Below are 22,635 nucleotides of genomic sequence, written 5' to 3' on the forward strand. Positions count from 1 at the left end.
AAGACTAAGATAGCTCTCTGCATGTTAATACATTTGATCTTCTAGTTATCAATAAACAGTCAACTACAAGATAGACTGAGGACATCATTTCAGTTTAAGGATCATTGCCCAAAATTATTCTGCACTGCTCTGAAGGTAATACCTATCCACTATCAAGTATGTTCTGCAGGGTATTTTTGGGATTGGCTTATAGTAAAATTCTTCAACTATATTTAGACCTCATTGGTGGTTCTTCTCCATAATTTTAACTCCAGGTTTTGATGTCTGTTATTCATTAGTATGGTCACACTTGCACTTCTATCTTTGCTTAGACTAACAACTCATTGGCATTCTTCCTGGGATGTTGGTTCTGCCCTTTAGTAGTATGCAAATAACTATTCATACTTCCTCTTTTTCAGGAGTATCTACAGCAGCAATCACAGGAATAGTGGTTGCCAGCATTCTGGTTTTGGCGCTACTGGTTGGGGTGCCTCTTTGTGTGACCAGAAAAATCAGGAAGAGGAGCAACACAGGTAAGAGGAGTAAAGTAGGAAAACTGGGGCACTCTCCATAGCAGGTGTCCAGACTCTTAGCATTATAGTGTTAAGACCACACTGTGTATGTGAGCTGTGACGCAACTCCCACAAGGTGTAAACAGTCAGATGCATATTGGTAAACTGATAGTTGTAAGTAAGCTCTATCTCACCCTTAAAGCATTTGGGGCAAGACATTTTTGAAAATGCATATGGCATGTGTTCTATAGCTAGCCAAACAACTTACTGGTTAGGAAAATATTTTGATAAAACTGAAAACATGCATGAAGAAAAAAACATAATCCCTTAACTGTCCTCCACATCCTCCGAGATGCCATGCTATGGAGCCGGCTCTGACTTTTCTGATAAAGATTGACTTTTTGGACATTGAAGCACTGCAGTCACAACCTCTCTGAATATAAATAAAAATAAAGACATTCGAAAGGCACTCTTGAGTTCAAGCTGGATGCCACTGGGGAGTGACTTAAGACATTTTGCCAAAGGAATTAAAACCATTATTTTTTCCGCCCTGAAAAAGTCCATGAAGGACGAAACGCGTTGGCTATATTTTTTAATTGAAGTAATAAAGAACGAACTACAAACGAACTCCACTGAACTGCTGCTTCCATCATTTTGAAAATTGTTATTGTTATTTTTGTTGAAATATTGGAATGTATTAGTGTGCTGGGCCATTGTGTATTGTGGAGTTGTAAGCAAGGCATCTGGCTTGGGAGATTTAGGGGCTTGTGAATCTCCGGTCCGTGGCACCTAAAAAAATCTATTCACTATACAGTACTTAGGATAGGTGCAATTGTACTTGACCCCATTCCCCGCTCTCTCTTTTCAAATGCAAATTGTTATAGTTAGCTATTAAACATTATTTTTAAATACTGAAATTTGCAAGTTATAGTTTATCGAGCTAACTAAAACTCACTCCCCCACCATTACCTTCGTATGACCTCACACATTACATCACTCAAATCATTGTTGACATCATAAAATCATTGTGGTATCATCTAGTTGGATTTGTGGCCTTGAAGTAATTCAACACACTACAGCTGTGGACAATTTACTATTCACCATAATGGTATTACTGACTTAAAGACTTCCCATGACTTACATTTTTATGTTGGGAGGTAGATAAGTATACATTTACCACTGTAAAGACATTTTCTTTCAGGCTCAATGACCAACACTCTTAGTTTAGTAAAACACTCTACACATGGTGATGAGCTGGGCAAAGTGATATATGATATATAGCCTTACAGCCATTATTACAACACCAGTGAGAGATAAACCACCTCTAAGGGGACATCCTACACTCTAGATTATTCAACAATCTCCTATGCTTTGAAGTCTTGATTGAGGTTCGGCAGATAAGCATCCCTGCTTTATAAACATCCTTGCTACATCAAATTTGTGTACTGCACTGTGTTACAACTATTTAATGTGGGCATGTGCCCAGATATACACTGGCGGATAATATATTGTCAGTAGAAGGTTTGGCCTTTCTCATAGTTTTTTGGGGAACATTTTTGGGGTTTTAAGTCTCAACTTACTTACAAACTTACCTCTACACCCCACATTCAGTGTGGTCAGCCTTAATCTTAAGGGTGTAATGCTTGCACCCGAAACTTAGTGATTTGTAAACGGTGCACCACTTAACTTTCAACATGCACAATAATGCTTGCTTCTTGGGCACAAGCCATTTCCATCCTATGAGTCTGTTTGTGAATTCTCAGTAACGCTATGCTGATATGTCTATTATGTTTTCAGTGATGTCTTCAATGTTGTCATTTGAGATGCCATCAATGATGTCACCAATAATGACATTTGTCATAAAATTAGTGATGTAATTTGTGAGGTCGTAAGCAGTGCATGATAAGTTACAGTTAGTTCACTAAACTATACAAGATGAATTTGAGTGTTTCTTTGTTTTTTAGCAATAATTCACCTTAGCCTTTGTTTTTTTTTGGTGAAGTTCCCAGTTTTTATCTCCATTTAATGTCACTTTAACCTTTGTTTTTTCAGTGGCTTTACTGTTTTTTATATTCATATTCTCCATGCTGCACATGCTTCTCGTTGCTTACCCCAGGGCTCATTGTCAGGAAGCAGACCAAGAGTAGGCAGGGAAGGCATTTCAGGGTTCGTTTTAGTCCCCGTGCTAAAATTGCAGGAAGAACTCAATCTAAAACCCAATCCAATATGGCCGCTAACCAGACCTCCGGAGACTGTTCAGTGAACGCACTAGACGTTCTACAGAATTCGGAATTTGCAGGTGAAGCGCGTTGAGAAGTGCGCACTTCATCGGAGTCGTCAGAGGAGCAGCAGCGGAGAGTTTTGGTGCCATTCCAGTCAGCGTGACAGAGTTCGTTTTTTGACGCGCCTTTTTCGAGGAGAAGTCTATGAGCTTTTTTGTCGGAATTCGGTAGCGGAGTACTGAGAGTTGAAGTATTTCGCCAAGGACAATATTGAGCACAGTGAGGAGTTTGGTGGGATGCTCATTGTTGAAGAGATAAGTAAATGTACAGTCGACAGTTATTCTTGAGAAGAGGTTAAGAGAGTAAGGATAGAGCTTACTAAGTGTTCATTTAGTTATTTTGAGAAGAAAACTAGTTCAAGTGTAAATGCAGAAAGTACTCGATACTTACCAACGAGCTAGTTCCATTTTAAGTTCATGCAAGCCAGGTCAAGTTGAGCAGTAGTCTTTTCCTAAAGAAAATATTAATTAAGAATAAGTACAAGGACAAAGCTGCTGCTTACAATAAAAGAAATACTAAAGAAGGAAAAAAGATAATAAGAAGAATATATCCTTACCAGTCAACTCCAGAATCCCAACTTAAAAAAGACTTCAGCTAGGAGGCCAGTTGAGAAATCACTAAAGGACAAAAAGATAAGATTCAGAGAGAATTAGGCTGAGACTCAAGGACATTGTTAATATTTATTTTTAGAATAAAAGACTTCCAAATAAAGAACAAAAGCTGAAGAAAGAAGAGAAGCGCAGGCACCCTCTAAGTCGGGTAGGTTGTCCAGAGAGAGAGAGAGAGAGAGGTGACAGGGTGTTTAGCATAGATAGGAAAAAGACAGGATAAGATAACATTTATTTTGTTTACAGCTACCAGGACACAGGAAGAAGAAGTCCAACTAGACATAAGAAGACCGAAGACCAAGAGGGGGTTCACGGTAGCCGAAGAAGACGGGTGCAGTCTCTTCTCTGTCCAATGCCCCTTTCCCCATTGCTGTTCACTTGGCTTTCATGCATTTGTAAGATTGCGTGGGCTAGGGGATGGTGAGGAGGATTTGGGTAAATAGCAACATTCTGCTTCCGCGCAAAGTCATTGGAGAATGAAGCTTCCTGACACTCATCACTCAGCCCAACCCTCTTCAACATCTACATGAGCCCCCTCACCACCATCGCACGCAAACACAACATCAACATCATCTCCTACGCCGACGACACCCAACTGATACTCTCCCTCACCAAAGACCCTCTCACCGCCAAAGCCAACTTCCAGGACGGAATGAAAGATGTTGCAGAATGGAGGAAGCACAGCCGACTAAAACTCAACTCGGACAAGACGGAGGTCCTCATCCTCGGACAATCCCCATCCGCCTGGGACGACTCCTGGCGGCCCACGTCGCTGGGCACCGCACCGACACCCACGGACCACGCTTGCAACCTGGGATTCATCCTGGACTCCTCCCTCACGATGACCAAGCAGGTCAACGCAGTCTCGTCCTCATGCTTCAACAACCTGCGCATGCTCTGAAAGATCTTCCGATGGATCCCCACCGAAACCAAAAAGACAGTCACCCAGGCCCTTGTCACCAGCTGACTAGACTACGGGAACGCCCTATACTTCAGCGCATACAGAACGCCTCCGCACGATTCATCCTCGACATCCCCTGCCACAACCACATATCCGCCCACCTGAGAAACCTGCACTGGCTCCCCGATCAGCAAGAGGATCATGTTCAGGTTGCTCACCCACGCACACAAAGCACTCCACAATATGGGCCCCGAATACCTCAACAACCGCCTCTCGTTCTACACTCCCACCAGCCAGCTCCGCTCCACCAGCCTTGCCCTCGCCACCGTCCCACGGTTTCGCAGAGCCACTACCGGAGGAAGATCATTCTCCTACATGGCAGCCAAGACGTGGAACTTCCTCCCCGCACACCTACGACTGACCCAGGACCATCTCGCCTTCAGGAGACACCTCAAGACTTGGCTATTCGAGCAGTAGTGGCACCCCCCCCTCCCGTCAGCGCATTGATACCCTCACGGGTGAGTAGCACGCTCTACAAATGTATTGATTGATTGATTGATTTATGAAGGGAGACACACTACATATTGATGAGTCTATACCCTTTAGTAAAGTGTAAGAATATTCTTTATTTCCATTCAATAATCCAGTATGTGACCGGCATTCAGGAGAACATATCCGACTGTACTCTCAATAAAAAAACGTAAAATAAAAACTCTAATCATTATCATAACACCAGACCTATCCAAATCTAAAGTGAAGCACTAACGTCAAATATAGAGCTACACCCCATGTGCTACAAAATGGTGAAATGTGGTGGGTGATGATTTTTGTTTTGTTGCCTTATCCTTCCCTCAACACACATGCCCTAGTTTGATCTTGTTCACCTATTTTCGTCACTGCACTGCCCACATGAAGAATGGGCAATTGTCCAATATTTCACCATTTTCCATCCTCCAACTTCACCACAGCCGTCTTAGGCCTTGAAAACTTTAAATTCCCTTTTTCTACTTTACAAGACAATTTTACACCCGCCCACTCACTGAACTTCATTGTCAAAGACTTCCCAATTGAGTTTGCAAATTACAGCTTTGTCAACTTTTTTCTGTCTGCATCCTCCTAATTATCTAAATTTTGGCACCTGCCAGTTCAAGTTCTCACTAACTTGGATGTGGGAATATGCCCCCTCATCAAAGTATCAAAGATGCCAAAATAGTTTCTCCATTGGGATAGGCACTTACAGCTGGTGGGAAGACCATGAACCTTTCCAGCATGGGTTATCCAACACCCACTAAGCATGGGCTTTGCCAAGGTGTGGTCAACTACTTGGAACATCCAACCCTTCTACCCCCAGTGGTGCAAAACAGAGATTGGTCAAAGAGGCCTGCTTCCAGGCTCTATGCCCAAACCCCACTGCAAAACAGAGGATGGTCGCATAGTTGGGTAATGCTCCCAACATACCTGGGAGCTACCATCACTGACTGTGCACTGAATTCTGCTGTGCACAGCAGTGGTTGCATGCTGGGCATGGCCAGAAGCAAGTTTCTGTGCCCTACCCCCCGCATGATGTCCAAACTCCACTGCACGTGGCCTTCTGCACAGGAGGAGTTGGATGCAGGGCCTGGACTAGCACATTTCCTATGGTGTAATGCCCACCCTGTGGCCTAGTTGCCACTAGATGCAGAACGCCATCTGTGCATGCTCTTTGGATGTTCCCAGGAGGGGTTGAGTATAGGGACCGTACTGCAGTTAAGCCCTCTGCCCAAAGCCAAGAAGGGGCTAACCACTGGGAGCCGCCACTACAGGGAACTGCAATCCCTCACTGTGCACAGCCTTCAGCCATGCACATTGGGGATTTACCACAGGATGCCCAATCTCCTCTGAACATGGTCTTCTATGTAATAAGGGTTGGAAGCTCGGCCTGACATATGGCCAGGTACTGCTCCTAAGGATCAGTGACATAATATTGAGAACATAAATATTGTGATACATAAATATCGGGTCATACATTTAATTTACATATACATATTATGGTAAGTACAAAAATATCAGAAAAAGTATTGTTTCAAACTAAAATTGTTAAAAAAAGACAAACTATGTTAAATATATATATATATATATAACTATACATGTATATATGCAGAAAGGCTTATAATTTAGCAAGGAATCATCGGAAGAAATAAATAAAAGAACAGGCCTGGCAAAATTTGTTGGAGGCCGCTCAAAGTTGAGACTCTCAGCTGTTCTGGCAGGCAGTGAATGCTCCCTATTTCACCAAAAAAGATACATCTAGAATAGAGCCGCCATTGATGAAAATACCTGGATAGATTTATTCTCGAAGGTATACAAAGTAGAGGTTGGAAATCCTGTCAGGCCCTCAGAGAATACGGAGTTGGGTGATCAAGAGCAGGAACATTCTCCGATAACAATAGAGTTTTCTTATGAGGAAGTCTTACTGGCAATTAATAACAGTAAGGGAAAAAAAGCCCCGGGTCCCCACGGAATCCCAAATGATATCTTTAGGATGACTACCGAACTATGAGCCCCAATATGCACACGTGTCCTGACGGCCAGTTGTGCCAAAGGATTTATTAAAACTTGGTCTGAATCCGTAGTAATACCTATCTATAAAAAAGGGGATAGAGAGAATCCAGCTAATTACAGGCCTATATCTCTCTTGGACTCCCTCATGAAGATTGCAGGCAGGGTGGTCCTAAATAAACTACAAACTTTGGCAGATGATAATAACATCTTGAGCCCGGTCGAGTATGGCTTTAGGGAGGGGATGGGTACAGTGGAGCAGGTGCTAAACTTTGTGATGTTACAAGGGAAATACACCCAGGCAAAGACAGGATGTCTATATGCCATATTTGTCGATCTCACAGCCGCTTTCGACTGTGTAGATCATAATAAGCTTTGGCAAATATTGGAAGATTATAGGGTGGAACCTGCAATTGTACATTTCCTTCGACAGCAATATACAGGAGCCACTGCGAAGGTGAGACACGACCTGAAGGGTGAATGCACGAAGCCTTTCCGCATAGAGAAGGGAGTTGAAATGAATGAAATGAAATGAATGAAATGAAAAGGGGATTTGTATAGCGCGGCTGCTGCCCGAGGGCGTCCCAGCGCTGAGTAGAGGGCATAGTACTCTGAGGGGGGATGGGGTGCCTAGTTTCTAAAGAGGTGTTTAGTTCTTTGCGGAAAGAAGAGAGGATCTGGTTAGATCTTAGGGAGGGGGGGAGGGAGTTTCAAAGTTTGGCAGCGTTGAGCTCAAAGGATCTGCCTCCTGCCCTGGATCTTTTGATGGAGACAGGGCTGCATCCTGGCTCCATTCCTCTTCTCCATATATACAATCGCTTTGGAGGAGGATTTGGAGAGCAGTATAGTAGATTCACCAAGATATGGGAAAAAACAGTCCGTCTCCCTTCTCTATGCGGACAACGTGGTGCTAATGGCAAGAACTAGGATAGGCGCCCAGAAGGCTCTCTCTAAATATTCAGAGTTTATGGAAATTAGGGGCCTTAAAATCAATGCTAAAAAATCGTATGTGATGAAGTGTGGGAAAGACCGGGCTATAAGTAAAAACATTCAGGCGGGTGGTGTTTCAATTGAACATACCAAAACCTTCTCCTACCTAGGGGTGCTCCTAGATGGCTCTGGCTCGTTGGGTCCTGCGGTTAAGAGCAGGAATCAACTGTTTAAATGCTCAATCATGGCATTAATGAATTTTGCCTAAAAATTAGGAAAAAGACCACCTGAAATTCTCCTAAAAATATACATAACTAAATGCAGAAGCATTGCACCTTTTGGGGCGGGTATCTGGCGTTTTCAGAATGTAGCGTCCATTCAAATAGCAGAGAATTGCTTTTTAAGATATCTTTTAGCGCTTCCGCAGGGATCGTCAGTTTTTAATTGCCATGCAGAATTAGGTATGGAGTTTATTTACGATCTTATAAAATTACAACCAATTTTACTCTGGCAGAGAGTATGGTCTGTAGATGCGTTGGGCCTTAACCGGGAAATTATTAAGGACGTTATGGCTCTAGACAACTCAAAACGCATTCTATGGCTAGAGTACCGCAGAAAAACATTAACTGATCTTCATAGACCGGAATTTTATAATAACCTTGAACTAATCTGCAGGTTATCAAGAAAGGAACTAAAAGCGTTATGCATGGATCATTTTGAATTATTAAGATCTTCGGGTGAACTCACTAAAACAACCGTAGTTCAGCATCAAATGACCTTAGCCTGTTATGCGATTCAACCCTATCTATTGCATTGCACAATGGGTTTCGACCGGTTTATTCTGACCAGGTTCAGATTTGAAATGTTCCATCGCTTGGTAACCTTTCTAATAAAAAACGCCTGGTCAAGGATTCTGGAGTTCTGCCCATGTGATAATTCATAATTGCAAACCACATTAACATGATTTTATTTTGTAAATATTATGAGTCTGAACGTAGAAAATGGATTAGACAATATTTGAAGCAGAGCTCCTGGCGCCAATGTTCACCAGCCTACTTATTTCTACAGCAAATGGCAAATAAAAAAGGTGTTATGATTATGACTAGTTTTTTAAAAAGTATCCTAAGGAAACGGAATTCTATTATATGTTAATTTTAGTATGAAAATGCTCTGGATTGAAAACTATCAATGTAATCTAATTTTAATGTTTTAATGTTTGGTTACTATCTTTATGAAATGGTCTAAATGATTGTTGCTTTTATGATTTTATGTCTCTGCTAAAATCGAATAAAGCATTTTTCTGATTCTCTCTCTCTCTCTCTCTCTCTCTCTATATATATATATAATAATGTACTATAGCAAAATTGCCATCAGCGCTGAAAGGGATTTGTTGGGGTTGTATTTCCCTTACAATCGTTCATGAGTGAAGCTTTTACTCAAAGTGACAATTTTAACACCATGTTATCTGAGTTTGTGACTGTTTCCATCTAGACAGTATATTTGATGCACCATGGTTCTATATGAATGAATGAGAAGAAAATGTTTGAAATATTTAAGAACTGCCTTTTAACATCAGACTGATTTGTGCTTCGTGGTGCATAGTGGAATTTGGAGGCACCTAACAGTCACATGTGCAAAATCTACTTAATTGCCAGCACGGAAGCACTTTGCCATCGCTTCCTGTCCGTGATCAAGGCCGTCATTACGCCGAAACATGTAGGACTGAAGGGAGCATGTGTGCGGCATCACTTTGAAATAAAGTGCTTTACTCTTGAAATGGGTCTCTATTTGCTGTTGCTTTCGTTGTTTGGATTCAACGGGCCCCTCCGTGCCCGTCTAGAGACCGCCCTGAATGGTCGGGGGCTTCCTGCACGGGGACTTTTCTGTGGATATATATATATCCATCAATAACAGTTGCCCATTCAGGAAAGCCACAAACAGGTAGGTTCACTCTTCGTTTTATTTCATCAGGGTTACAGGGTTACAGCATTAAGGAGTGAAGGCTTGCCCAAGTTCATAGCCTGGCGCGTTTCATGCTGCAAGGCATTTCTTCAGAGGCAAACACCAATCAGCACGTGAGCAATGGCAGTCCAATTTTAAATATTCATCCGCCCCAGTGGGCGTCGGCTCGCGCTAAGCCTCATGGTACTTGGAGTGCCTTGTAAAGCTCCAGTGAGCTGCTCCTTGCTATATATATATATATGAACAAAAAAATCCAGCTCCCACAGGAACTCCATGGAAGAATGGCACGGACTCGAGGTGTTTTAAGATTCAGCATTATTTTATTCTGCCAGGTCGCCCTCAATCCCAGAGGTCAGGAGAGACGCGTTTCGGCTTTCAAGAAGCCTTTGTCAATCCATCAATAACAGTTGCCTATATCTATATATATTACCTACTGGCGGTCGCCAGTAGGTATATATAGTTAGGATTTTTTCCCTATGGGATTTTTGAAAATTCTATGTCTAATAACTTTGGCGTTTGTGGACGGAATTGGTTGAAATTTGGAACATTTTGTTTTTGAGCAGCCCCTGGAAATTTGGGGGGGGGTTCGTCAAGGGGGGGCCGAGAAAAAAGGGGGGTCCCAAAACGTGTTTTTAACATTGAGTTTTCCATAGGGCGGTTGGCCTCACTTTTAGCCCGAACGGCTGAATGGATTTGCACGAAACTTGGCAAAATTGTAGGGACTGGTAGCCCGATGTGCCTTTGCTAGGTCTCAATATATGTGCTTCAGTGGATTTTGAGAAATTAACGTTTAAAAAAAGATATATATCTGTAAGCGCGCTCTGGGCAGCGCTCCGGTTCGCGGACTTTACGCGTACCGGAACTTCGCGTAGCGAAGCTGATTGGCTCTCCGGTGTCTGTCAACATTCTAAACAGTCCGGAGCGGCCGCCATCTTGTCTCTCGGTAGGATTGAGAGACAAGAGGAGGCCAAAACAAAGGGGGAAATGACCATAAGGGGGCATAGTATATCCTCCCTGACCCCCTAGGTTTAATGTGGAGGCTTTAAAAGGGCCCCGCGGGGCAAAAAAAAAATATTTTTTGTTTTTGTTTTTTTGCGTGGGTAGCGCCCGGTTCGCGAACCGGGAAGCGTTCTGGGCAGCGTACTATAATGAAAAATGAATGATAGACTTTTCAAATACTGTATGTTAATTGATTGTTGGTTTTGTTGATTATTTTTTAATTTTTTTATTTTTTAAGCAATTATTTATTATTGTGATTGTGTTTCAAAATTTAATAACATTTCTAACATTTAACTAGTTTATGAATTACATATAAAAATGATTAAAGACTCAAACAATTTTTTAATGTTACATACAATTTTATTTTTCAGATTGTTTTTCAAAATTTAATAGAACGTCTAGCATTTGACTGTCCGATATGTCCTCTTGTTGAGTGAACATAAGTTCCCACATTTGACCGTCATCATAATGGAGTAAATGATCGACAGATTCTACACATTGAAGTAATTCATAGTCCCGTGACTCATCCATGAATTCTAAGTCATCAATGGGTTCCATAACTTGTTCATTGTTGCTGTCCAGAATAATTTCGAAGGAAACATTCTGCTCACCTTCCATTTTATTGCTGTAATTTGCATAAAAAATAAATATATCAGTAGTGATAGGGCACTGTTGAGTTTAAGTTCAGACAGGTACTTGTGAGTTTATAACAGAGAAGTAATCTATGGGCACTGTATGGTTTCAGGCGTGAAGTAGTACTATTAAAAAGTGCCTGTGAAGAAGCCTAAGTAAATTCATAATTATACCACAGAAACCTAAATCAATCCATAATTATAATAAAGAAGCCTTTCTCAATGTCTAACTCTTACAGAGGGATAGTAGAAGAAGCCTAAGTAAATTCATAATTATACCACAGAAACCTAAATCAATCCATAATTATAATAAAGAAGCCTTTCTCAATGTCTAACTCTTACAGAGGGATAGTATATAACTATCTGAAAATGTTTTCAAATGTATAAAATAATATCTCACCTTCTAAAAACAAGTTTAAGTTGTGAGTGAAAATGATCTTGCAATGTAATTCAGGAAGTAGTAGTCAAAATGGCTGTGTTTCTCTCTCTTTCTTTATATATATTCAGGTACATAACCAATCAAATGTCAGGTAAAAAAAGTAGAAAATGAAAGTAACATTTTAATTGGTTGTCAATTCCAACACTTCAGATGTGTTTTGTGAAGTAATTTACCTCAGGGTATTTAGAGAGGTCTACAGGCTAAATGGTTAAATGGAATTTCAATCAAATTTGTGAAAATGGTAGACATTGGTATGTAGTATGAGGTAATCTATATTTGGTGAAATTGTCTCCAGTCGCTTTTCTGTAAACTACTTTCCCACCTTTTTTGATGGTGCGCTTCCCAGGGAGCGACCCGGTACGCGAACTGGTGAGCGCCCCGGTTCGCGAACCTTAAGCGTTACGGGAGTCCACCATTTTGTGTTTCGGTCGAATTAAGATACAAGATGGAGGGCAAATAATGTTCAGAATGGGTAGAAGGGGGCACGGTAGACTTATCTTGACCCCCTAGGTTTTCTGAGGGTGGCTGAGGAGGCCCATATGTGCGAAAAAAAAACATTTTTTTTTAAATTTAGCGAGGTTAGCTCCCGGTTCGCATACCGGGAAGCGCCCCAGGGAGCGTACTTTGTTGAAAATTAGTGAAAAAAGTTAGAGTAAAATAATAATTGTGAGTGATCAGATGTAGGGTAGCTCTGAGAAGAGCTTTTGGGTTTATGGTACATTTAGGTACTTATAAGTAGGTACCAATGCACAGTCTTAAATTCAGAATGAAAACTCTGTTGCCCTCATCTGAGAAGTGAACTCCATCTCCTCTGTAGATATCTTGCATGTAGTAACGCAAGTTATTGTTGTACAGGGAGCCCATTCCATGGTCTCTCATGTAAGCTGAAACAGATTTGTTTACATGCTTCCTCGACTTCTCAATTTGTGGACAAAATTGGTTTGACCACCTCCATTTCTGTCTTTGGCATATATTTGAATATACCAAGGCAGTCTGAGGAAAAAGTGCCATCAATTGCTCAAAGGTGTCCTTTAAAAGCATTTCCAGACCTACCCCAGTCAAAGTGCCCAAATCATTACCTCCACAGTGCACAATTAACAGGTCAGGTTTTGGCAAATGCATAAAGGTTTTCACCAATGGTATCAATTGGTGACATTTTAATCCTCTGTGGCCAAACCACTTAATTTCCACATCTTGTAAATTGAGGTTAGGTAAATTCCTGTTCTCAGCATACCTCTGAGCCCAATAGATGTAACTATGTCCAACAATCCAGACAGAAAACATGGTGAGAGAACGTTCTCCTGCAGTCAGATGAAGTGTGGCAATGAAATGGCAGTTGAAAAAATAAGAGTTTAAAATGAAAAAAACTGTGGAGTTTCTGTGTTAATGAAGCAGTAACAGTGATTGGTGGAATTTGATTGCTGAAAACAGAAAGTTAGGGTGCATGGATGAGTTGTTTGAAAGATGTATTTTGAGTGGTCAGGAAAAAATCATTAAATGAAAGAATGCACTGGATATGAGGTGCACTGAGAGTTCAGAGTTCAATTGCAACATTGTTGTGTGAACTTGCAAACACCAGAAGTCTTCCAAGAGGTGGTTGCCAGGCAGAAAAGGCAGAAAGGGCAGAGGGGGGAAGGGTTTTCATTTGAAAAAAAGTGAGGGAAGAGTTTCGATTGGGTGACATGAGAGATATGTGTGAAGAATTACAGCATTTCTGTGCTTTTGATAGCTGCAGACTCTGGAGTGCATACCTTTTGCTCTGCTGAAGACAAATTGGTGTGTTTCTGAGACTGTTTTCAAACTCAAAGTATTTGCTAAGGTGAGAAAATATTTCTTTAATTTAGATAGAGAATAGTGTGCTTTAAGGAGAAAATTATGAAGAAAGTTGTGTTTTTCAAATGTTGCTTTGTCTCAAGTGTTTTACAAATAGATTTTGTTTCTTTGAGAAAATGTAATTGGAGAAAATGTGAAGTATTAGTACTGACAGGGTGTTTTTCTGCATAGGAGCTGTGGAGTCTTTTCAAATTATGACTAGAAAATCGTTTTTGAGGAAAATTAATGGTTATAATATTTCTGACAAGGACATAATGGTGTATGCTTCTTTATAATGCAATTGACTGTCTCTGATGTTATTTTTCCCATTTTAATGTAAGACCTTTCTCTGTGGCGCAAATTGCTTGTAAATATGCTCCCACCTGTGCATGGCAAATTTAGATTTTGAATGTTTGTGTTACATAGCCATGTTAAAAGTGATACAAACATGCTGCAAAGGCAATCAAAAAACGCTTTTATGTGTCTTACGGACATTTTAAGTAATTTTCCCATGTGCAGTGTTTTGAAATTATGATTTGAAAATCGTTTTTGGGGAAAAGGAATTGTTTTTAAATTTATGACAAGGAGATAATGGTGTATGCTTCTTTATAAGGCAATTGACTGTCTCTGATGTTATTTTTCCCATTTCAATGTAAGACCTTTCTCTGTGGCGCAAATTGCTTGTAAATATGCTCCCACCTGTGCATGGCAAATTTAGATTTTGAATGTTTGTGTTACATAGCCATGTTAAAAGTGATACAAACATGCTGCAAAGGCAATCAAAAAACGCTTTTATGTGTCTTAAGGACATTTGATGTCATTTTTCCCATATTACATTAAAAGACCTTTCTCCGTGGGGCACATTCCTTGTAAATATGGTTACACTTGTGCATGGTAAATTTAGATTTTGACTGTTTGAGTTACATAACCATGATAAAAGTGACCCAAAAAAATTGCAAAGGCTTTCAAAAAACACTTTCATGTGTCTTAAGGACATTTTAAGTCATTTCCCTGTGGGCAGTGTTTTCAAATTATGAGTTGAAAATCGTTTTTGAGGTAAAGGAATGTTGTTAATTTTTATGTGCGCCATATGCCCCCAAATTTCTTTTTCAGGGGTGCAGCAGGGTGTTCTTGAGACACCCCTGCACCTTTGGAAAAATTCCTAATTTGCGATGAGCTAATTGCTAATCACAAATTGCACCTTCATTCCTATGGGCCTACTGGCCCATGGAAATGAATGGGTAATTTGCAATTAGCAATTTGCTCATTGCAAATTAGGAATGGTAAAGAATTGCTATTTATTCCTTAAAATTCGCTATTTAGGAAATGCAAAATAGTTTGATGATACATATGGCAGTTCATCTGTAACAAGATAAGAAGCTTAGGGATACATTTATGATGACTGGCGCAATAAAGTGGACATTACTTACTTCATTGGTAGGCCTTTACATGTATTATCTCCTCTGTATTCTTCATCAAGTGTAACTTTAATCTGCAATCCTGAGTAGGCCTCACCTTAAACAAACCTCTGGATAGGCCACACCTTATCGTCATCCTGGATTAATCATTTAAAATGCTAGGGACAGATTTATGATAGGTGTATGCCTCTTTTGCGCCACTGTGCGTCACTTTTATGATGCAGCGGCGGTGCAAAAGATTTGCTATGAGGCGACAAAATTACAAATTGATGCATTTAGGCAGATGTGTCATGGTGTAAAAAAAAACGTGCCACATGAAACCGATGCAGCAGTGATGCAAAAGATGCACCATGTTGCAAGACAGGCCTCACTTGGGGCCATATGTATCAAGCTAATTAGCATTCGCAAAGATCAAAATTCTGCAAATTTCGGCCTTTGCGAATGCTAATTAGACAAATGGTATGTATCAAACAAGTTTGATGCAAAATAAGGAATAGCAATATTTGCTATTCCTTATTTTGCGATTGCACTGAAGGATTTGCAAATTTTGCGATTCCTTAAATGCAATGTATCAAACAAAAAATATGTAAAAAATGACATTAAGGATTTGGAAACTACCACCAACTTCTAGTTTGTGGTAATTTGCGAATTCTTTTCAAAAAGCTTTTTTTCCAAAAAACAAAAGGTGCCATATGACGCCAATACATGCCCTTAGGGCATGTATGTGCGCCATATGCCCCCAAATTTCTTTTTCAGGAGTGCAGCAGGGTGTTCTTGAGACACCCCTGCACCCTTGAAAAAATTCCTAATTTGTGATGAGCTAATTGCTAATCACAAATTGCACCTTCATTCCTATGAGCCTCCTAGCCCATGGAAATGAATGGGTAATTTGCAATTAGCAATTTGCTCATTGCAAATTAGGAATGGTAAAGAATTGCTATTTATTCCTTAAAATTCGCTATTTAGGAAATGCAAAATAGTTTCATGATACATATGGCGGTTCATCTGTAACAAGATAAGAAGCTTAGGGATAGATTTATGATGACTGGCGCATCACCAGGGATGTGCCAGTCATCCTGCGCCGCTGTTCCGCCACCCATGGTGTGCTGCATTTACAATGCGGCGCAGCATGGGGCAAAAATGGCACAGATGCGTGACGTATCTGTGCTGTAAAGGTGGCGCATTGCTGGAGTTGTATTGCAAGTGTGATGCAGCTCCAGCAAGGCTCAGAGGTGCCCCATCTCCACAATGTTGCGTCAAGACCTATGCCTGCTTAAAGCAGGCGCAGGGTTTTGACGCAGCTTTCTCCTATCTGATTGTAAATGCGGCACACCATGGGTGGCAGAGCAGCGGTGCACGTTAACTGGTGCATGCCTGGGGATGTGCCATTTAACATAAATCTGCCCCTTTACATTTAAGTATCTGCAGGGGACACAGAGTCGGTGAGGCTTATCCAAGGTTAAGAAGAGATGAGTCCTGTTCACTGAAAAATTAGACATAGGCTTCACCTGCTCAGCATCGCAGGACATGGCTAAAATAATAGCTGCAAAATGTTACTCTTGTTAAACAATTTTACTATTATAATCTCTGAGATTTGTCTCTTACTCTGCAACATCTCATTGTTGTTATCTTTCTTTAAAGATAAAGACAACATAAACATGAGCGATAATCTGCAATCAGTTGATTTTGACCTCATCATTGAACTTGTAATTGAAACATCAGTGGATGTTGATCCCTTGGATATTTTAAATCCTGAGGATGAAGAAGAACGTGATGAGGATGCAGATTTGTCCGAATTATATGACATAGGGTGGGAAGCTGACCTGCTTGAGCCTATGGAACTATAAACATTTATTTTAAAATTTTATAATAAAAAAAAAGTAAAAATGTAAACCGTTTAATTTAAAAATAAAGACACCTTCAAAAACAGGTTATGTGTAGTGTCTTCAATAAAATATTAAAATATGCTCATAAAATTAGATCAGATTCACATATAAGATAGCACAGGTAACATGATTATAAATTCCATTTCTTTTCTGCTATTTCTGTATTCTAAAATTGCCATGCACTAAAAAATCTTATATGTAAAAATGTAAAGTAGTGTTTTAAGTTTTTGATTACTGTTATTGATGTACTGTTGGGTAATAGTGGTTAATAACATTTTTTAATATATTTTACCACAGATTCAACTGCAGATCATTTCAACATTTCACCATGCCAACGAAAGAAAGACTGAGAAAGGCTGCAAAACGTCAAAGACAGCAGGTGATTGAAAAAAAGCAGCAGTCCTGTAACAAAAAGATTTGTCAAGTCAACAAGAAAGCACCGGGTAAGAGTACAAAAACATTCATAAGAAATATTTACAGTAAAAAAAATATTACTACAGAAAATGTTTCAGTCCAGAAAAAGAGAACCAATTCAAATGGAAAGGAAAGGCCAATCAAAAATGTTACTGCTAGAGCAAGAGATAACTCTGTGCATGATAGTAGAAGGAAACAACAGTTTAGGGACATTCGTAAACGAATGTTCCGCAACAGGATAATTGGCAATTTGTTAAAAAATATTAAGAAAGGTCAACAGAAAGTGGTTTTTTATAAGAGAAAAAAAAAAGTTGAGAAAGTTATTGATCAGGCATTTGAAATTAAACGTAAGTTATTTATTTTGATAATCAATAGAATTAGGAAGCTAAACAAGGCAATTTATGATTTCAAAAGAAATAGTAGATGGAAGAGAATAGTTAATCGTAGTAATTTTTGTGAAGTTTTTTCTGGAGAATGGATGCATAGTTCAAGCTGTGAGGCATTTTTTAATGAGGAGAGTTATTTCCAGGATAATGATTTGGTGCATGCAGTTGACACCAGTGGTCGTGCTTATGAAGTGAAAGATGGTTGTCCAGTTGAAAAAGAAAAACTTGTGACAACAGAGGCAGAAGAGGTGTTAGGTAATGAGGTTTTAGGAAGACGTGCTAAGGGTCCTGTGTACACCTGGAAGTGTAGTAGTATTTGCAGTGTGCGACAGGATTCCATCAATTTGCTTTGTGATTTTGTACGGTCATTTAATAAGAAAAGTTTGAAGCAGAAAATAAGGTTGTTGCAAGAATTAGATCCTTGCAGAGTGAGAGAAGTGACAGGTTTGCATGGTCATTCACTGGCTTGTCTTTCCAGGAGAGTATGCCAGAGTGTTTTTCATCATTTCAGGATGCTAGCAGTGCATCATAATAAAGTGAGGAAATTAGTTAGAATGTTGTATTATGCTAAGAGTCCAGCAATTATGCTTAAAAAATTATGTGCTGCTCTTTTGCATGGTTCTGAAATAGATGTGAAGAATATATGTGAAGAAATTGAGTTTTGTTACTTTGGAAGTAAAGAGGAGAATGTTGAAATTGACCAAGAAGAAGCGGGTAATGTGGAAGATAGTGTACAGGTTTCCAGTACAGATAATTTCCAGAGGGAAATTGCCACGTTTCAGGTCAAATCAAGTGAGAGGCCCAATTTCACTTGTGTGTGTTGTCGACGCACTTATTATAAGAATCAGACTAAGTTAGTGGATTTATATGCAAAAAGTGAAAGGGAAAATAATAGTGAATGGAAGGATTTCGCAACATACTTGTTGGTAGAAAATTGTTTTGATTTGGGATTGGATCAACGTGTGTGTACTTATTGTTGTTGCAAATTAAATCAAAACCAGATGCCTGCTAAAGCAGTTCATAATAATCTGGAATTGGTTGAGATTCCTTCTGAATTGAAGGATTTAAATACTTATGAATCTATTTTGATTTAAAATATCCATCCCTTTCAGGCTATTGTAAGAATGGAGCCAAAGACAGGGAAATTGCCTCCATCAGATTTACAGAGAGGATTAAAGGGAAGAGTTGTTTATTTGCCTCTAGATTTGAAGAAAAACATTAACACAATTGGAGTAGAAAAAGTGGACGAGGAACCTCTGGTTATCTTAGTTAATGGGGTTCCGACAAAGAATAAGAAAATATGGCAAGATTTAGTAGATGTTAGGAAAGTTAAAAAGGCAACATTGTATTTGAAAAAAAATAATAAATACTATAAGAATGTATATGTTGCAGAAGAGGAAGTAAGTGAGGAAGAGGATAGCGATTTGTGTGCTGGTCAAATTGAGAAAGTAGAAACTTCTACTAGTGAAGAAATATATGAACATTATAGTGTTCATCCTTTGCATTCCAAGGAAGTCATGGGGAATGCTATTGAGTTGTTTCAAATGAAACAAGCCAAAGTGAGTCCCATTAGTGTTTGGGAGGAAAGTTTGGAAGCTCGGTGTTTCCCACAGCTTTTTCCAACAGGTCAGGGAGGAAGATATGATGAGCGACCTCATCAAATTCCTGCTTCTGAATACCGGACTTTGCGATTGTATGCAGGAGATGCTAGGTTTCGACAATGCATTCCTTATTTGTTTCATCTCCTGTTTGAAAGCGATCTGTCTGGACTGTCATATGCAGTGAACCACATCTTGAAAAGTGGTATACACATGCAAAACATCTCGGCAAGTGACTTTATGGATAAAGTCAAGTCAAGTCAAGTCAAGTAGAGAATTTGTATAGCGCACTACATACCCATAGGGTCTCAAGGCGCTTAGGGAGGGGAGGAGGATTACTTGTCAAATATCCATGTTTTAAGCTGCTTTCTGAATGCTAGGTGGTTCTGGGTAAGGCGAAGGTAAGTGGGGAGTGAGTTCCATGTTTTAGCTGCCAGGTATGAGAAGGATCTGCCTCCCATGGTGGTCTTGTTGATGCGAGGTACAGTGGCGAGGGCTTGGTTGGAAGAACGTAGTTGGCGGGGGGGGGTGTAAAAGGACAGTCGTGAGTTGAGGCATTCTGGTCCGATGTCGTAGAGTGATTTGTGTGCGTGGGTTAGCAGTCGGAAAGTGATCCTCTTATTGACGGGTAGCCAGTGGAGGTCTTTCAGGTGACCAGAGATGTGTTCGTTACGCGGGATGTCTAATATGATCCTGGCTGAGGCGTTTTGGATTCGTTGGAGTTTCTTCTGGAGTTTAGCGGTAGTACCTGCGTAGAGGGTGTTTCCGTAGTCCAGTCGGCTCGTGACCAGAGCATGGGTGACTGTTTTTCTGGTTTCGGTGGGGATCCAGCGAAATGTTTTTTTGAGCATGCGAAGAATGTTGAAGCAGGATGAGGATACGGCGCTGACTTGTCTGTTCATTGAGAGTGAAGAATCCAGGATAACGCCTAGGTTCCGTGCGTGGTCTGTCGGGATGGGTGCTTTTCCAAGGGCTTCCGGCCACCAAGAGTCGTCCCATGCAGAGGGGGATGTACCTAAGATGAGGACTTCTGTTTTATCTGAGTTAAGTTTCAGACGGCTGTGTTTCATCCATTCGGCAACTTCTTTCATTCCTTCGTGTAGGTTAGTTTTGGAGGTGCTGGGGTCATTGGTGAGAGAAAGGATCAGTTGAGTATCATCCGCGTAGGAGATGATGTTGAGGTTGTGTTGGCGAGCGATGGCCGCAAGGGGGCTCATGTATACGTTGAAGAGGGTGGGACTGAGTGAGGATCCTTGTGGTACGCCACAGATGACTTCAGTGGCCTCGGACTTGAATGGTGGAAGGCGGACTCTCTGGGTTCTTCCGGTGAGGAACGAGGTGATCCATTCAAGTGCTTTTCCTTGTATTCCGATGTTTCTGAGGCGTTGTAAAAGGGTGCTGTGGCAGACTGTGTCGAAGGCTGCAGAGAGGTCGAGGAGGATGAGGGCGACTGTGTCTCCATTGTCCAGTAGAGTTCGAATATCGTCTGTTGCTGCGATGAGGGCGGTCTCGGTGCTGTGTTTTGCTCGGAAGCCAGATTGTGAGGAGTCGAGGGATTTGTTGGCTTCGAGGAAAGCGGCGAGCTGGTTGTTGACAGCTTTTTCGATGACTTTGGCCGGGAAAGGAAGGAGCGATATGGGGCGGTAATTTTTGAGTTCGGTGGGGTCCGCTGTGGGTTTTTTCAGAAGGGCGGTAAGTTCAGCGTGTTTCCAGCTTTCCGGGAAGGTGGCGGAGTTGAAGGAGCAGTTGATGACGTCTCGGAGAAGCGGTGCTATGATGGAGTCTGCTTTGTTGAAGATGTGGTGAGGGCATGGGTCTGTGGGGGATCCTGAGTGGATGGAGTTCATCAGGCGGATGGTGTCCTCAGTGGAGATTGGGTTCCAGTCGTTAAGGGTGTTCGAGGGGGGAGAATGTTCGGCATATGGTTGGGTGGGTTGTTCTCCGGGTTGGTTGTCGAAGCTGTTGTGGATGTCTGCGATTTTGTTGTGGAAGAATAGAGCCAGGGAGTCGCAGAGGGCTTGAGAGGGGGTGATGTCGTTGGAGTTGGCCGAGGGGTTGGTGAATTCCTTGACGATGTTGAAAAGTTCCTTGCTGTTGTGGGCGTTGTTGTCTAGTCGATCCTTGAATGCTGTTTTCTTGGCATTCCGGATCAGTTGGTGGTGTATGCGGGTGGCGTTTTTGAAGGCGTCCATGGTGCTGGAGGTTGGGTCTTTTTTCCAGGCCTTCTCAAGGGAGCGGCAGAGTTTCTTGGATTTCTTAAGATCATCGTTGAACCATGAGGCTTTCTTGCTGCCAGGTTTGTTTTGACGTTTTTTCAGTGGTGCTAGGATGTCGGCGGTGTTGGATAACCATAGGGTGAAGTTGGCGGCGGCTTGGTCTGGGTTAGAAGAGTGGGCTGGTGTGTTTAAAAGGAGCGATGAGGAGATCTGGTCGATGGTGATTTTGTTCCAGTTTCTTTGCAGAGTTGGTTGGAGGTGGTTGGTGGGTTTCGGCTTGTTGTAGGTGAAGTGAACGCAGCTGTGATCAGTCCAGAGGAGATCCGTAGTGTGGCTGAAGGAGACATGATTGCTGGAGGTGAAGATGGGGTCGAGTGTGTGACCTGCGATGTGGGTGGAGGAAGTGACCAGTTGTTTAAGTCCGAGGTTGGCGAGGTTGTCCAAAAGGGTGGTGGTGTTGCGGTCGTTGTTCTTTTCAAGGTGAAAGTTGAGGTCTCCCAGACGGATGTAATCTTTGGAGGGGAGCGCGTGTGGAGTGATGAAGTCCGTGATGTCTTCACTGAATTTTGCGCGAGGTCCTGGTGGTCTATAGAGGAGTGTGCCTCTGAGTGTGGTCTTGGGGTCGATGTGGATCTGGAAGTGAAGGTGTTCAGAGTTGGCGAGGTTGACGTCAGAGCTGGTTGAGATGTGGATTGATTTTTTATGGACGATAGCGATTCCTCCTCCTGTGTGGCCGGTACGGTCCTTGCGTGTGATCTTATAATCTTCAGGGATGGCAATGGTGATGTCTGGGGCGGAGGAAGCGTTCATCCATGTTTCTGTTAGGAAGGCGACGTCTGGAGAGATGGTGTCTAGTAGATTCCATAGGTCAATGGCGTGTCTGTGGACCGATCGGGTGTTGAGAAGGATGCATTGTAGGTGGTTGGGGTCGGGAGTCTGTGGTGTGGTCGTAGCGGAGATGTTGTCGGTGCCGATGAATTTGCAGGAGTAGCAAGAGAAAGGTCCATGGGTGTGTCCAGGAGCGGCTTGAACGCAGTTGGGGGCGCGACCGGGGTTAAGGGCTAGGAGGGTGGTGGCATCGTAAGTAATGCGGGAGGGCTGGGCAGCGCGAGGGGCAGGGGGT

The 22,635-nt window shown here is 41.6% G+C and overlaps 1 long non-coding RNA gene across 1 annotated transcript in view; it reads left to right on the plus strand.

Moving 5' to 3' along the window:
* The first annotated feature begins 429 nt into the window (after positions 1-429).
* Positions 430-22,635, plus strand: part of LOC144767673 (uncharacterized) — a 72,872-nt gene continuing 50,666 nt past the window's right edge. The window contains exon 1 of the long non-coding RNA XR_013598306.1: positions 430-512. This is a non-coding gene — a long non-coding RNA (uncharacterized LOC144767673). The remainder of the gene's footprint in view (positions 513-22,635) is intronic.

This window comes from Lissotriton helveticus, chromosome 7 (genome assembly GCF_964261635.1).
Source record: "Lissotriton helveticus chromosome 7, aLisHel1.1, whole genome shotgun sequence".
Taxonomy (NCBI): Eukaryota; Metazoa; Chordata; class Amphibia; order Caudata; family Salamandridae; genus Lissotriton; species Lissotriton helveticus.